Source organism: Salvelinus alpinus, chromosome 2 (assembly GCF_045679555.1).
Source record: "Salvelinus alpinus chromosome 2, SLU_Salpinus.1, whole genome shotgun sequence".
In the NCBI taxonomy this organism is placed as follows: Eukaryota; Metazoa; Chordata; class Actinopteri; order Salmoniformes; family Salmonidae; genus Salvelinus; species Salvelinus alpinus.
The window spans coordinates 19,806,976-19,821,034 of record NC_092087.1 but is presented as its reverse complement, the minus strand read 5'-3'; the positions used below and the strand labels follow the sequence as shown (position 1 = coordinate 19,821,034).

Below are 14,059 nucleotides of genomic sequence, written 5' to 3'. Positions count from 1 at the left end.
TCGTCTTTATTTAATAAATTCATTATGTCATCATACCTCGCTGCGTATTGGTCCACCGATCCTTCTCTCCTCTCCTCGTCCGAGGAGGAGGAAGAGCTAGAGCACCGTTACATAAACAGATAAATGCATTTACACTGTCTGTCACGGTAACATTTACACTGATACGAAGGACATCAGTGTCCTTTTGCCCAATCACTCCAAACTTATAGAGACCTCAGTTAACGCTCTCTTTGCTCAAATGAACGGCAGAACATTACCATGCCACTTACAGTGCCTTGCAAAAGTATTCATCCTCCTTCACATTTTTCCTACTTTGTTGCATTACAACCTGTAATTTAAATGGATTTTTATTTGGATTTCATGTAATGGACATACACAAAATAGTCCAAATTGGTGAAGTGAAATGAAAAAAATAACTTGGTTAAAAAAATTCTAAAAAATAAAAAGCTGAAAATTGGTGCGTGCATGTGTATTCACCTCCTTTGCTATGAAGCCCTAAATAAGATCTGGTGCAAACAATTACCTTCAGAAATCACATAATTAGTTAAATAAAGTCCACCTGTGTGCAATCTAAGTGTCACATGATCTGTCACATGATCTCAGTATATTTACACCTGTTCTTAAAGGCCCCAGAGTCTGCAACACCACTAAGCAAGGAGAACCACCAAGCAAGTGGCACCAAGAAGACCAAGGAGCTCTCCAAACAGATCAGGGACAAAGTTGTGGAGAAGTACAGACCAGGGTTGGGTTATAAAAAAAAATATCCGAAACTTTGAACATCACACGGAGGACCATTAAATCCATTATTAAAAAATGGAAAGAATATGGCACCACAATAAACCTGCCAAGAGAGGGCCACCCACCAAAACACACAGACCAGGCAAGGAGCGCATTAATCAGAGACGCAACAAAGAGACCAAAGATAACCCTGAAGGAGCTGCAAACCTCCACAGCGGAGATAGGAGTATCTGTCCATGGGACCACTTTAAGCCATACACTCCACAGAGCTGGGCTTTACGGAAGAGTGTCCAGAAAAAACCCATTGCTTAAATAAAAAAATAAGCAAACACGTTTGGTTTTTGCCAAAAGGCCTTTGGGAGACTTCCCAAACATATGGAAGAAGGTACTCTATTCAGATGAGACTCATCTCATCTGAATAGAGGAAAATGCTATGTCTGGCGCAAACCCAACACCTCACATCACCCTGAGAACACCATCCCCACAGTGAAGCATGGTGGTGGCAGCATCATGCTGTGGGGATGTTTTCACCAGCAGGGACTGGGAAACTGGTCAGAATTGAAGGATTGATGGATGGCACTAAATACAGGGAAATTCTTGAGGGAAACCTGTTTCAGTCTTCCAGAGATTTGAGACTGGGACGGAGTTCACTTTCCAGCAGGACAATGACCCTAAGCGTACTGCTAAAGCAACACTCGAGTGGTTTAAGGGGAAACATTTAAATGTCTTGGAATGGCCTAATCAAAGCCCAGACCTCAACCAATTGAAAATCTGTGGTATGACTTTAAGATTGCTGTACACCAGCAGAACCCATCCAACTTGAAGGAGCTGGAGAAGTTTTGCCTTGAAGAATGGGCAAAAATCCCAGTGGCTAGATGTACCAAGCTTACCCCACGAGACTTGCAGCTGTAATTGCTGCAAAATGTGGCTCTCCAAAGTATTGACTTTGGGGGGTGAATAGTTATGCACGCTCAAGTCTTCTGTTTTTTTTGTCTAATTTCTTGTTTATTTCACAATATAAAATATTTTGCATCTTCAAAGTGGTAGGCATGTTGTGTAAATCAAATGATACAAACCCCCCAGAAAATCCATTTTAATTCCAGGTTGTAAGGCAACAAAATAGGAAAAATGCCAAAGGGGGGAATACTTTCGCAAGCCACTGTAACTCATTATATCCCCTGTAAACCCTTTCACTGACACTTACACAGATGGAAAGAGTAGCACATTCAACAAAAGAGTGTACAAACTATGTCATACACAGCTTATATGTAAATGAATATATTCAACATATCACTTGAATCCTGTAATCCTTGGTATGAATATTAAATGGGAATCTGGAACAGAACACCCTTTGTTTTGGCACAACATTTTACCCAACCACAGCCATGAATGCTGGAGCCACAATACCACCAGAAGGTTCCAAAAGTGGATATCATTATACATGTGTCCATGGGCAAAAATAATAAATAATAATAATGCCTTTTCCATTTATTTTGCAGATAGACTAGAATATGTTATTTTGTGGTAGGAATCACTTTCTAAATGGGTAGTGCACTGGCACCAAAAAACTATTGACAATATGCTCTTCACGCACTCTTGGGGTAGCCAAATCATTTTTTAGGACTGAGATACACACTGAAACAGAACAGAAACTGTATCTAATATGACATACATGAGGACTGAACATCCTTACTTACAAATCTTCTACGTAACAAAAATACACCACAATGCGTGGGAAAAGTAGTTCCTTCTACTCTGCGTGATTTATAGAGTAGCAAACAACAAACCTTCACCCACACGCAGACAGACAACACAAAGCAATACTATTCTCTTTCCAGGCGGATCGTTTGATGTGAGCTTGACAAAGACAGCACTCTAAAAGGTCCTTTTGACTGGATTATTTAATGCTCCGTCGTTCCTTTCAAGTTTCAGAAAGATACATTTCCGGGTGTGCATAGTGTTTCAGTGAAGCAGGCATTTGTTTCATTGATGTGAGAATGCTTTCAAGTGGCACAGGCTCTCGGACTCGGACAATAGAGAGCTTTTCAATCATTCTATTTTCGGAGTTATCCCACGTTATACAGATGGTTAATATCCAATCTATAGGTTCAGATATTAATAATGAACGGAGTCATTGCTAAATGGTGGGTATGTATTAAGATAATTAGAACTTATGTTTACTAAGCCCATGTAGCCCACCTGCTGTATTGCTTGCATAACAGATTGAATAGTGATGTTTTTGGTTCGAGATGGAGCTTCATCAGGTCAAACAGGATAATACGTGTTGTTCCATGTTCTTCGCTGCTCCTTAATACTATCAGAATAGTAGGCCTAAACTGTTTCACATGGCTGAGTATCAGCCGGTTATCTGACATCAGACCCTGAAAAGTACTATACTTTACTGTTCCATAAGGTTTAGAAACACCAGATGTGGCTTGCAGATGCAGTTTTATACCCCTACATACATTTCTTTAGTTGTCTTTTGTTTGGTAATATCTCCATAACTATCCTACATTTGTAGAATAATGTTAAGTGTTGACAGCGTGTTTTCTCAACAAGACCCTCGGGCACAAAGTATCAAGTGCCTTATTGCTGTTGGTTAAGTTGATAAGGAATATGGCTCTAACTTGAGAGTCTAAAGTTTTCTATTTTCTACATCAATTCCCCAAAAACATGCTTCGATTGAATAATTAATACAACAAGCCCTCCTGCCCCAACAAGCAATTGATTAGTGCAATCCATCAGGTATACATGAAACCACAAGGGACATTATTTGCATGGTAATGCAGTTTCCTGGTGCACCTTTATAGATTTGTGCCTATGGGCTCCTCTACCTGACAATGGCTAATTGGCTATGGGAAAAGTAGAACGGCCTAACACTGAGAACAATGAAGATACGTCTTTCCCACCCCTGTGGGGTACCCATGGACTGACAGTTTCATGGTACACTTAGAAAAAAAGGATCTGTCAAGAACCAAAAAGGGTTCTTCAGCTCTCCTCAGAGGAGAACCCTTTGAAGAACCATTTTTGGTTTCAGGTAGATCCCTTTTGGATCCACGTAGAACCGTTTTGGGTTCCTTTCCTCAGGGGTTTCTACATGGAACCCAAAAGGGTTCTACGTGTAACCAAAAAGGGTTCTCCCTGGGGCCAAAAAGGGTTATCTTCTGGGGACAGCCGAAGAAACCTTTTGGAACCCTTTTTGCTAAGAGTGTATGTTTTCGTAATGTACGGTGTCCCATGAATTAGAATGGTTCTCATTTATAATGTTTTCATACATGAATACAATATGTAGTTCTACAGAGGATTCATACAGGCAAAGAAAAAACATCCAGTATTACAAAGCATGTCTTAACTATTGTACAATAAAACACACGTCGCCATTTTTGCTCATCAATTGACAGTAATGGTGCAGCTTGAAGGGTTATGGAACTGCGCTGCCTGTAGTGACCTGAATTTTTTATTACAGTAGACACACACACACACACACACACACACACACACACACACACACACACACACACACACACACACACACACACACACACACACACACCATTAATTCCCCCCAAAATATTGGACTGCCTCCTCATCTCGAGCTGTTCGTTCTTGTGAGACGGATCCCTGAGACATTTTCCACATGAGGATTAGCAGTCTACCACGACAGGAAGGCACCTCAGTTTCTGTGCTCTGGCCCTCATGCTGTCTGTGTGGACAGACGGCAGGCAGGCAGGCAGGCAGGCCACTCCTTAAAAGGTCTGAGATGCTCACTGCTTATCATGAGGGCTCTCGCTTAACTGAATTACCCTCTATGCTTTCCCTTAATAGGTCTCTGGGATAAAAAGTCTGTTTTTTGGAAATAATTAATCCAACTTGTTGGCTAAATCAGATAGAAGGGAACAATAGTGGCCTTTGGTGGAGAGGAGGGTTCTGCCTGGACTGGTTTATGAGACAGCTCCTCTATCTGACAGACAGGTGTGCTGCTGCTGCTGTTCACTGCTGCTGTGTAGATGGTGATGATGATCTGATCTGCAAGGCTCCCTGCCTGCAGGATCCAACCATTAGATTACAATTGAACTGCTCCATTTGGAGGAGGGCTGATTCAATGCAGTCCACAGTGTGTGTGTGTGTGTGTGTGTGTGTGTGTGTGTGTGTGTGTGTGTGTGTGTGTGTGTGTGTGTGTGTGTGTGTGTGTGTGTGTGTGTGTGTGTGTGTGTGTGTGTGTGTGTGTGTGTGTGTGTGTGTGTGTGCCGAACCCTGCGACCATTTGGAATGCTGTGTGTTCTGGGTGCTGGGTCTCCAGGTTGAGCAAAGCTTCGTAGCTCGGTTGCCTTGCATACATAGTTGACTGAAAGACAGCGCAGTTATTTTAATGAATTTGTCTTTTCAGACTTCTGTTTGTGCTGTATTCTCAATCTGCAGTCTACACACTGAAAATATCAGCCTTGGAGACCCTTTCCTTTGTTAACAGTGACTTTTGGGGAAATAGCTCATTGATTTCTGGGGTAACATGATTCAGTGGACACTTCATCTGAACTAGATAAGAGGTGGCATATAGGAGCCATTATTTTTGTCCTGGTGGTCCCAGACTATAAGTTTCACTTTCTTTCACTTGTATATCACAGTTTTCAATTGTTAAAGGACTGTAAAAGTAATCTACAGCCAGAATCACAATTTTTCTACTACTACCAAGCACACACTCACACACTCACAAACCAGTTACCCTATTGCTGTATCTCAGCCAGTGCTGTATGTGCAACAGACGCTAGCGTGCATGCAGCTTTCAGTAGGTGTGCTAATCATGAGGAGTGATCCCATGACGACAGCCATGCTCACTGAGCGCACCATCTGTGCGGCTCCGCTGGGCTCTCCACCGGCCTGGTGTCTCACTGAGCAAGCTGGATGCCTCTCTGGCCCTCCTGTCCTCCTGTCTGTCCTGGCAGGGTTGTAGTCAGTCAGGGCTCATCCTTGCCGTATGGCTGTAGTGATCGACTCACCTACTGCTGAACTCACACACAGTGCACAATACCTTACCACCTGCTGGATCAACTTAACATGTTCAGAACAGCATGCAGTTTCTCAATATATTGTTGTGTGGAAGGAAGTGGAAGGAATTATCAGAAAGATTTGGGATTTATAATAAGCACATACTTGTTATACAATATGTACCAATTTGAAAAGGTATCCTTGTTTTTTGCCTGATTTATCTGGCGTGAGCTTTATGCTTTTGGTCTGATCGGATGCTCTCTTTCTAGTGTCGTGCTGGATAAATGGCCTTTAAACCTGGATCTGGAAAGAATTGTAGAGGCCATTAAAGTGTCATGGTATAATGGAGAATTGCATGGGCAATCAAATAGGTGGAATTTAATCTTCTTTTCATGTGCAGTCGGAGGTCACGTACAGTACCCATCAGATATCCGGCAATTTAAGTGATTTCAATATGTTGGATGAAACAGAGGTGGATGTTGTTTGTGATGGGATTCGCAAACCGTGAAATAAAAACATCCTCCATACATCAGGGGTCAAGATTTGGACTACGGCTAGTTGTCCATACACAGCTGTGGAGAGAGTTATCAAAGTGATCTGCATGGTGATATCATAAGCTGTAGTAATGTCACCGTAAAGAAAATACACAGGAAAAATACTTTGGGGAAGCACAGTATTCTGTTAGTCACTTTCAGATTAATGCACACAGTAATTAACAATAAACCATGTCAGATTGCAGTATTAATATCCGTTTTTTTTCACACATTGACTAGCAGATGAGTTTGGGGTGAAAATAACAACATTGGGCTATCTGCCCAAAGTTCAATTAAAGAACTTCATACTGTGTACAGTGTGTATATCAGCCAAGCCTCTGAACTTGTCTAAATTAGCTTTAGTGCCGCCTCATCAGTGATCACTCTTTTCCCAGTGGGGATGTCCTTCATTGACCCCAACTTACTTTACTTTCAGCCTGAGGCTTTGAAGCGATGTTTAATGTCTGAGCATAGATCTCCTTGAAGGGACAGAAGGAGATACTCAAGACCCACCTGAGCATAAAGAGCCAACTGTCTGATATCTAGAAGTATAAGGGTTAAACCGAGGTTAGACACTGCTGGTGAACACACCTGCTCCCCTCCTTCTGTTTCCCCTCCCTCCCTCTGTCTCCTCTCCCTCTGTCTCCTCTCCCCTCCCTCTGTCTCCCCTCCCTCCCTCCTTCCCTCTTTCCCTCCCTCTGTCTGTGTCCTCACCGTCAGGCTCCTCTTCCCTCCCTCAGACTCCTCTTCCCTCCCTCAGTCTCCTCTTCCTTCCCTCAGTCTCCTCCTCCCTCCCTGTCTCCTCTCCCCTCCCTCAGTCTCCTCTCCTCCCCTTTCTCCCCTCCCTCTGTCTCCCCTCCCTCAGTCTCTTCTCCCCTCCCTCAGACTCCTCCCCTCTCCCTTCCCTCCCTCAGTCTCCTCTTCCCTCCCCCAGTTTCCTCCTCCCTCCCTCCCTCCCTCCCTCCCTCCCTCCCTCCCTCCCTCCCTCCCTCCCTCCCTCCCTCCCTCCCTCCCTCCCACAGTCTCCTCTCCCCACCCTCAGACTCCTCTCCTATCCCCTCCCTCCCATAGTCTCCCCTCCCTCGCCCCCATCCCCTGTCTTCTCTCCTCTTCTTCTGTCTCCCCTCCCTCCCTCCCTCCCTCCCTCCCTCCCTCCCTCCCTCCCTCCCTCCCTCCCTCCCTCCCTCCCTCCCACAGTCTCCTCTCCCCTCCCACAGTCTCCTCTCCTATCCCCTCCCTCCCATAGTCTCCCCTCCCTCGCCCCCCCCCTCCCCCTGTCTTCTCTCCTCTTCTTCTGTCTCCTCCCTCCCTCCCTCCCTCCCTCCCTCCCTCCCTCAAAATCAAATCAAATCAAATGTTATTGGTCACATACACACACAGTTGAAGTCGGAAGTTTACATACATCTTAGCCAAATACATTTCAACTCAGTTTTTCACAATTCCTGACATTTAATCCGAGTAAAAATTCCCCGTCTTAGGTCAGTTAGGATCACCACTTTATTTTAAGAATGTGAAATGTCAGAATAATAGTAGAGAGAATGATTTATTTCAGCTTTTATTTCTTTCATCACATTCCCAGTGGGTCAGAAGTTTACATACACTCAATTAGTATTTGGTAGCCTTGCCTTTAAATAGTTTAACTTGGGTCAAACGTTTCAGGTAGCTTTCCACAAGCTTCCCACAATAACTTGGGTGAATTTTGGCCCATTCCTCCTGACAGAGCTGGTATAACTGAGTCAGTAGGCCTCCTTGCTAGCACACGCTTTTTCAGTACTCGGATTAAATGTCAGGAATTGTGAAAAACTGAGTTGAAATGTATTTGGCTGAGGTGTATGTAAACTTCTGACTTCAACTGTATATAGGACAGCAGCCTCTAAGATGCAGGATTTAGTAACCGGGTGGTAGCTAGTGATGGCTATTTAACAATCTGATGGCCTTGAGATAGAAGCTGTTTTTCAGTCTCTCCGTCCCAGCTTTGATGCACCTGTACTGACCTTGCCTTCTGGATTATAGTGGGCTGAACAGGCCGTGGTTCGGGTGTTTGATGTCCTTGATAATCATTTCGGCCTTTCTGTGACATCGGGGGCTTAGGTGTCCTGGAGGGCAGACAGTGTACCCCCGGTGATGTGTTTGGCGACCCCTGTGTCTCCCTCCCTCCCTCAGACTCCTCTCCTCTCCCCTCCCTCCCATAATCCTCTCTTCCCTCCCTCAGTCTCCTTTTCCCTCCCCCAGTCTTCTCTCCCCTCCCTCTGCCTCCTCTCCCCTCCTTCTGTCTCCTCTCCCTTCCCTCTGTCTCCTCTCCCCTCCCTCTGTCTCGTCCCCCCTGCCTCCCCCTGTATCCTCTCCCTCATTCTCCTCTTCCCTCCCTCATTCTCCTCTCCTATCCCCTCCCTCAGTCTCCTCTCCCCCTCCCTCTGGCTCCTCTGTCCCTCCCATAATCGCCTCTCCCCTCCCTCTTTCTCCTCTCCCCTCCCTTTGTCTCCTCTCCCATTCCTCCCTCTGTATCCTCTCCCTCCGTCTCTTCTCCCCTCCCTCAGTCTCCTCTCCCCTCTCTCAGTCTCCTCTCCCCTCCCCCAGTCTACCCTCCCTCAGTCTTTTCTCTGCTATCAGGGTACAGGACAATATGAGAACAACATGTCCACTATGGGGTGTGGGGCTAAAGTTGTTGATGCAGGCTATGCTCTTTCCCGTGTCCTTCTGTTTTGCTATATTCCAAGTTGCCTGAGGGAACTCTGGTATGGACCATGTTTCTAATTCCATTACATTGACTTGATAGGATAGATAGGCCTTTTTCTCACTCTGGCCAGATAGTATTTGTTGATTGCTGCCTGGAGGAGAAAATAAATGTGTTGTAAATTAAACATAATTGAAAACATTTTCTCTCATAGAAAGATCGGTGGAGAATATCTGCATTTTATTTTCTATGTTCCAATTTCTTCTTGGTCATGTGCGTGTGTATTATAAATTAACTGTATCACATATAGACCCACAAGCAAATATCCCAGCAATGGCATACTATTAAAGAGATTCTCTGGTACTTTTGTATACTTTTTAGCCAGTAGTTCTGAAGTAGGGCTCACAAGCCTAAAGGGGTCCCTGGAAATTGCCTACTATGTCACATACAGTACCAGTCAAAAGTTTGGACACACCTACTCATTCAAGGGTTTTTCTTAATTTTTTTACTATTTTCTACATTGTAGAATAATAGTGAAGACATCAAAACTATGAAATAACACGTATAGAATCATGTAGTAACCAGAAAGTGTTAAACAAATCAAAATATATTTTATACTTGAGATTCTTCAAAGTAGCCACTTTGTAGCCACAGTCGCTTTCAAACTATGGATTTCGTGGCTAATTGAGGTAGGACAGTAATTCTGCTCATAGATTATGCATGTATGAACTACACATTGACACATCCAGCCCAAAGTGGGAGGTTTAACAAATATTTACTAGTCACCAAAGTTCCGGAGCATGTCTTTAAATATGTTAGATTACACAAAAAAAGCTTATTACAGCTTCCAAGCTCGATCTCCATATACTGTGAGTCTCCCACAGACTTCTCCATGGCATTTTAACAAATGGCTTTAAGTGGAATAAATGTTTGCTTTTGTGCCACTATAAATCATGTCCCATTCATGTAATCTGTGGGAGCAGAGGTGTGAATGGGTTAGAGTGGTCGAGAACAGAGGGGGAAGAGGGGAAGAGGCAGTCCCCGGGGCAGTGCTCAGGACAATGTCAGGTTTGTCTGGCCTGAGTGTGTGAACACTAAGCTTTTGGGAACTGGCAGCTTTACCCTGGTACCTTCCCTCCCAACATCCTCGCCTCCAGAGCTATCGAGCTCCAAGCAGTAAGCATTTGTTTAAAGTTCATAAGGCTTCCCTCTGTTTATGTGGCCGTAATCGTGGCTTCATCCTGCTGCTGCTCAAAGAGAGGTCTGAGGGTCTTGGAGGACCTGGCTGCCGCTGCCTCTGTCTCTGTCTTTGCAGAGCAGAGGCATGTGAGTGTTCTCAGTGTCTGGCGCTGGCAATCTGCTCCTCACATTATGAAAAGGCCAATGTCCTCCTTCGACTGTCCAGAACATATCCCAGCCATTGCTTCAGCTCTAAATTATGACTTTTTAAGGTCACATCCGTCATCTTTGTGTCTTCTGGAAATCATAAAAAGACACAGAAAATTGTGCATTGATACAGGTAACTGCCAAAATAAAGAAAATGCCAACATGAAGTGTCTTAGGGCGTTGGCCCACAACGAGCTAGAACAGCTTCAATGCACCTTGGCATAGATTCTATAAGTGTTTGGAACTCTATTGGAGGGATGTGACACCATTCTTCCATGAGAAATTCCATAATTGGGTGTTTTGTTGATCGTGGTGGAAAATTCTGTCTCAAACCAGGTTTCCATCCAACCTTTTTATGCGAGCAAAGTACATGTTTGATAAAAAATGTCACGACAGGCCTGATGGAAACAGCAAAGGTGGGGATCTTTTTGTTTCTGTAAAATGATATGTAATTTTGGTGAACTAACCCTTTAATATAACTAGTTGAAGTCACAGAGGATGAACTTTATACTACCTCAGAATGGAATACACTTATATGAATTAATCATAATACAATTTCTAATTAAAATAATATAGCCTCCATATACAGTATATGATGGCTTAATGTACTTAATGTGCATCTATCCACTAGCAAAGCGTCCAATTATCTAACGTGTCCATTTGAAACATTAAAGATATACAATCTAATTCCCACCATTTTACAACTGTCAGCACATGTGAAGCCCAAGTGATAAGAACCTTGCAGTAGGCCTGCACAAACAGTCATGCCTTTGGTAGTTTTTTTGCTGCGGATTTACGACCTGCATCAGCATAATTCAAGCATGACCCTCCGCCCCCCCTTTTCATTTTCTTCCTTTCTCCTTGTTAAAGCAAAAGTCTCAGACCTGGGTCCACACTATACATCATCCAGCCTGTGCAGCTCCCTTCCCTTCCCCCCGGTGTCGTGAGAGCGAGACAGTGCTTTTGTCGGGATGTGGAGGTATCTTATCGACAGTCTCAGCACACTCTCTCTGCTCTGCTCTCTGCTTCCTCCCCCACAGGTCACACATGCTCTACTCCCCCCATCTGTGGACTCTTGGAATCTTGTCTGTGCTCACCAATCTGTGTCAATGAACGTCTCTAAACCAGTCACTCAGAAAATCCCAGTTTTCATTACAGGCTCAATGGTTCTTCTGGTCAAACAAACAAAATATAATCTCCAGCCAAATGATTATGCTTCCTTTGGCCGGGTGGGTGAGGTCAAGAGCAGACCTGGTCACAGATATACTGTAGGGATACTGTAGCCTCGTCTTCTGTAATGCTGAGAGACAATCTCCACAAACATTATTGGAAATAAGGATATTGTCCCTGTCTGCAAAGAGGATTGCTCCCTGAGAACTGTAAATAACAATGTAGGAGCATTCACTCAACAGACAACACTTAAAGGATGATTTCTACCGTCCTGCTCCCACCTGTGCTCTTGTGTGTATTCTGTAACACGTGTTTGCTTAACTCTATTAAACAGCACTTTAAACAAAGCTTCAGGTGCAGCGAATATATTGCTGGGCAGGACAGTGAGGGGGCGAGATGGACTTGCATTCCTCCACTTTTCCTCCTCTCTCTTTTGTACACAGCCAGTGAATAGAATTTAGATTGAGCTTTGTGAGAATGATTGTCAGTGGCTTAATGAGCTTCTTTGCCAAGCTAGAGGCTTTGGTAACATATTTGTCTACAACAGCACCTCTCTCACTCTGTCCCCAGCTTGTGTGACAGGATCCAGTGCGAGTGGACACATCCAGAGCAGTCCCTGGGATTTTGACAGACCCTTTACTGTTCTATGCTCTGATTTTCACTTTGGATTGGATTGGTTTGATTGCCTGTAGAGGGAATGGTTGTTCATTATGTATCTCGCGAGAGACCAGCGTGGAGAATGAAGTTAAGTCTTGTAAGTACTGTCTTGTCTTGGGATCTTTCTGTGTGTGCGGCACAGAAGCTGGCTGTTGGATGTTTTGGTCTTTGCATGTGTGGTGAGGCGCATTAAATAGGATCACCCCCTCACAGAGAGGAGAGTAGGAACATTGCCTGTGTTCATGTGGTTACAGTGCCTTCAGAAAGTATTCATACACCTTCCCTCATTCCACATTTTGTTGTGTTACCGCCTGACTTCAACATGGATTAAATAAATACACATAATACACCATAATGTTGAAGTCAAAACATGTTTTTAGACATTTTAGCAAATTTTATGAAAATTAAATACAGAAATATCCAATTTACATACGTTTTCACACCCCTGAGTCAATACTTTGTAGAAGCACCTTTGGCAGCGATTACAGCTGTGAGTCTTTCTTGGTAAGTTTCTAAGACCTTTTCACACATGGATTGTGAAACATTTGCCCATGATTATTTTCTAAATTCTTAAAGCTCTGTCTAAATGGTTGTTGATCATTTGTAGACAACCATTTTAAGGTCTTGCCATACATTTCCAGGCAGATATAAGTAAAAACTGTCCCTCGGCCACTCAGGAACATTCACTGTCTTCTTGGTAAGCAACTCCAGTGTAGATTTGGCATTGTGTTTTAAGTTATTGTCCTGCTGAAAGGTGAATTCATCTCCCAGTGTCTGGTGGAAAGTAGACTGAACCAGGTTTTCCTCTAGGGTTTTGCCTGCGCTTAGCTCCATTCCAATTCTTTTTTATCCAGTTCTTAATGATTACAAGCATACCCATGACATGAGGCAGCCAACACTATGCTTGAACACATGGAGAGTGTGTTGTATTGAATTTGCCCTCAATATACCACTTTGTATTCAAGACAAAAAGTAAAAGGGTGTGACTACTTTCTGAATGCACTGTATCTCTTGTTGTCATACAATAAATATGGTGAATTCATCTCCCAGTGTCTGGTGAAAAGAAGACTGAACCAGGTTTTGACCGAAAAGAGCTTATGGACATCAGAACAGTGATTACTCAGAGTAGCTATCTGGTAAGACGAGGGGAGGGGCTGTGTGTCTATTTGTCAATAACTGCTGCTGGTGCGCGATGGCTAATGTTAACCTTTACCGAACCTCAACCCCGTATCCGGGATCACCCCCCACCCCCCACACACTGATTAGCATAGATAGCATAGCTTCAGAAGTAGATAGTAGCATCTAAATATCATTAAATCACAAGTCCAAGACACCAGATGAAAGATACAGATCTTGTGAATAAAGCCACCATTTCAGATTTTTAAAATGTTTTACAGGGAAGACAAAATATGTAAATCTATTAGCTAAACACGTTAGCAAAATACACCACTATTCTAACTCCATCAGTTTCTTACTCCTTCAGGTGCTATCACCAATTCGGCTCAACTAAGATATTGATATCCACTAACCAAGAAAAAACCTCTTCAGATGACAGTCTGATAACATATTCATGGTATAGGATAGTTTTTGTTAGAAAAAAGTGCATATTTCAGGTAGAAATCACAGTTTACAATTGCACCGACCATCGCAAATCGACTAGAATTACTAGATAGAGCAACGTGTATGACCAATTTACTCATCATAAAACATTTCATAAGAATAGACAAAGCATAGCAATGGAAAGACCCAGATCTTGTGATTCCAGACAATATTTCAGATTTTCTAAGCGTTTTACAGCGAAAACACAATAAATCGATAAGTTAGCATACTACATGTGAAAACGTTACCAGAGCATCGATTCCAGCCAAAGAGCGCTATAACGTAATCACCGCCAAAAGATATTAATTTTTTCACTAAC

At 43.4% G+C, this 14,059-nt stretch overlaps 1 protein-coding gene across 5 annotated transcripts in view; it reads left to right on the top strand.

Moving 5' to 3' along the window:
- LOC139556030 (neural cell adhesion molecule L1-like protein) overlaps window positions 1-14,059 on the top strand; it is a 104,904-nt gene that overhangs the window by 45,045 nt on the left and 45,800 nt on the right. Inside the window, exon 1 of one of the 5 annotated variants that reach the window (XM_071369516.1) lies at window positions 12,090-12,238. The exons of the other annotated variants lie outside the window; for them this stretch is intronic. The gene's annotated coding sequence lies outside the window, so the exon portion shown is untranslated. Of the gene's footprint in view, window positions 1-12,089; window positions 12,239-14,059 lie in introns of those variants that run through there. 5 annotated transcript variants of the gene reach the window in all.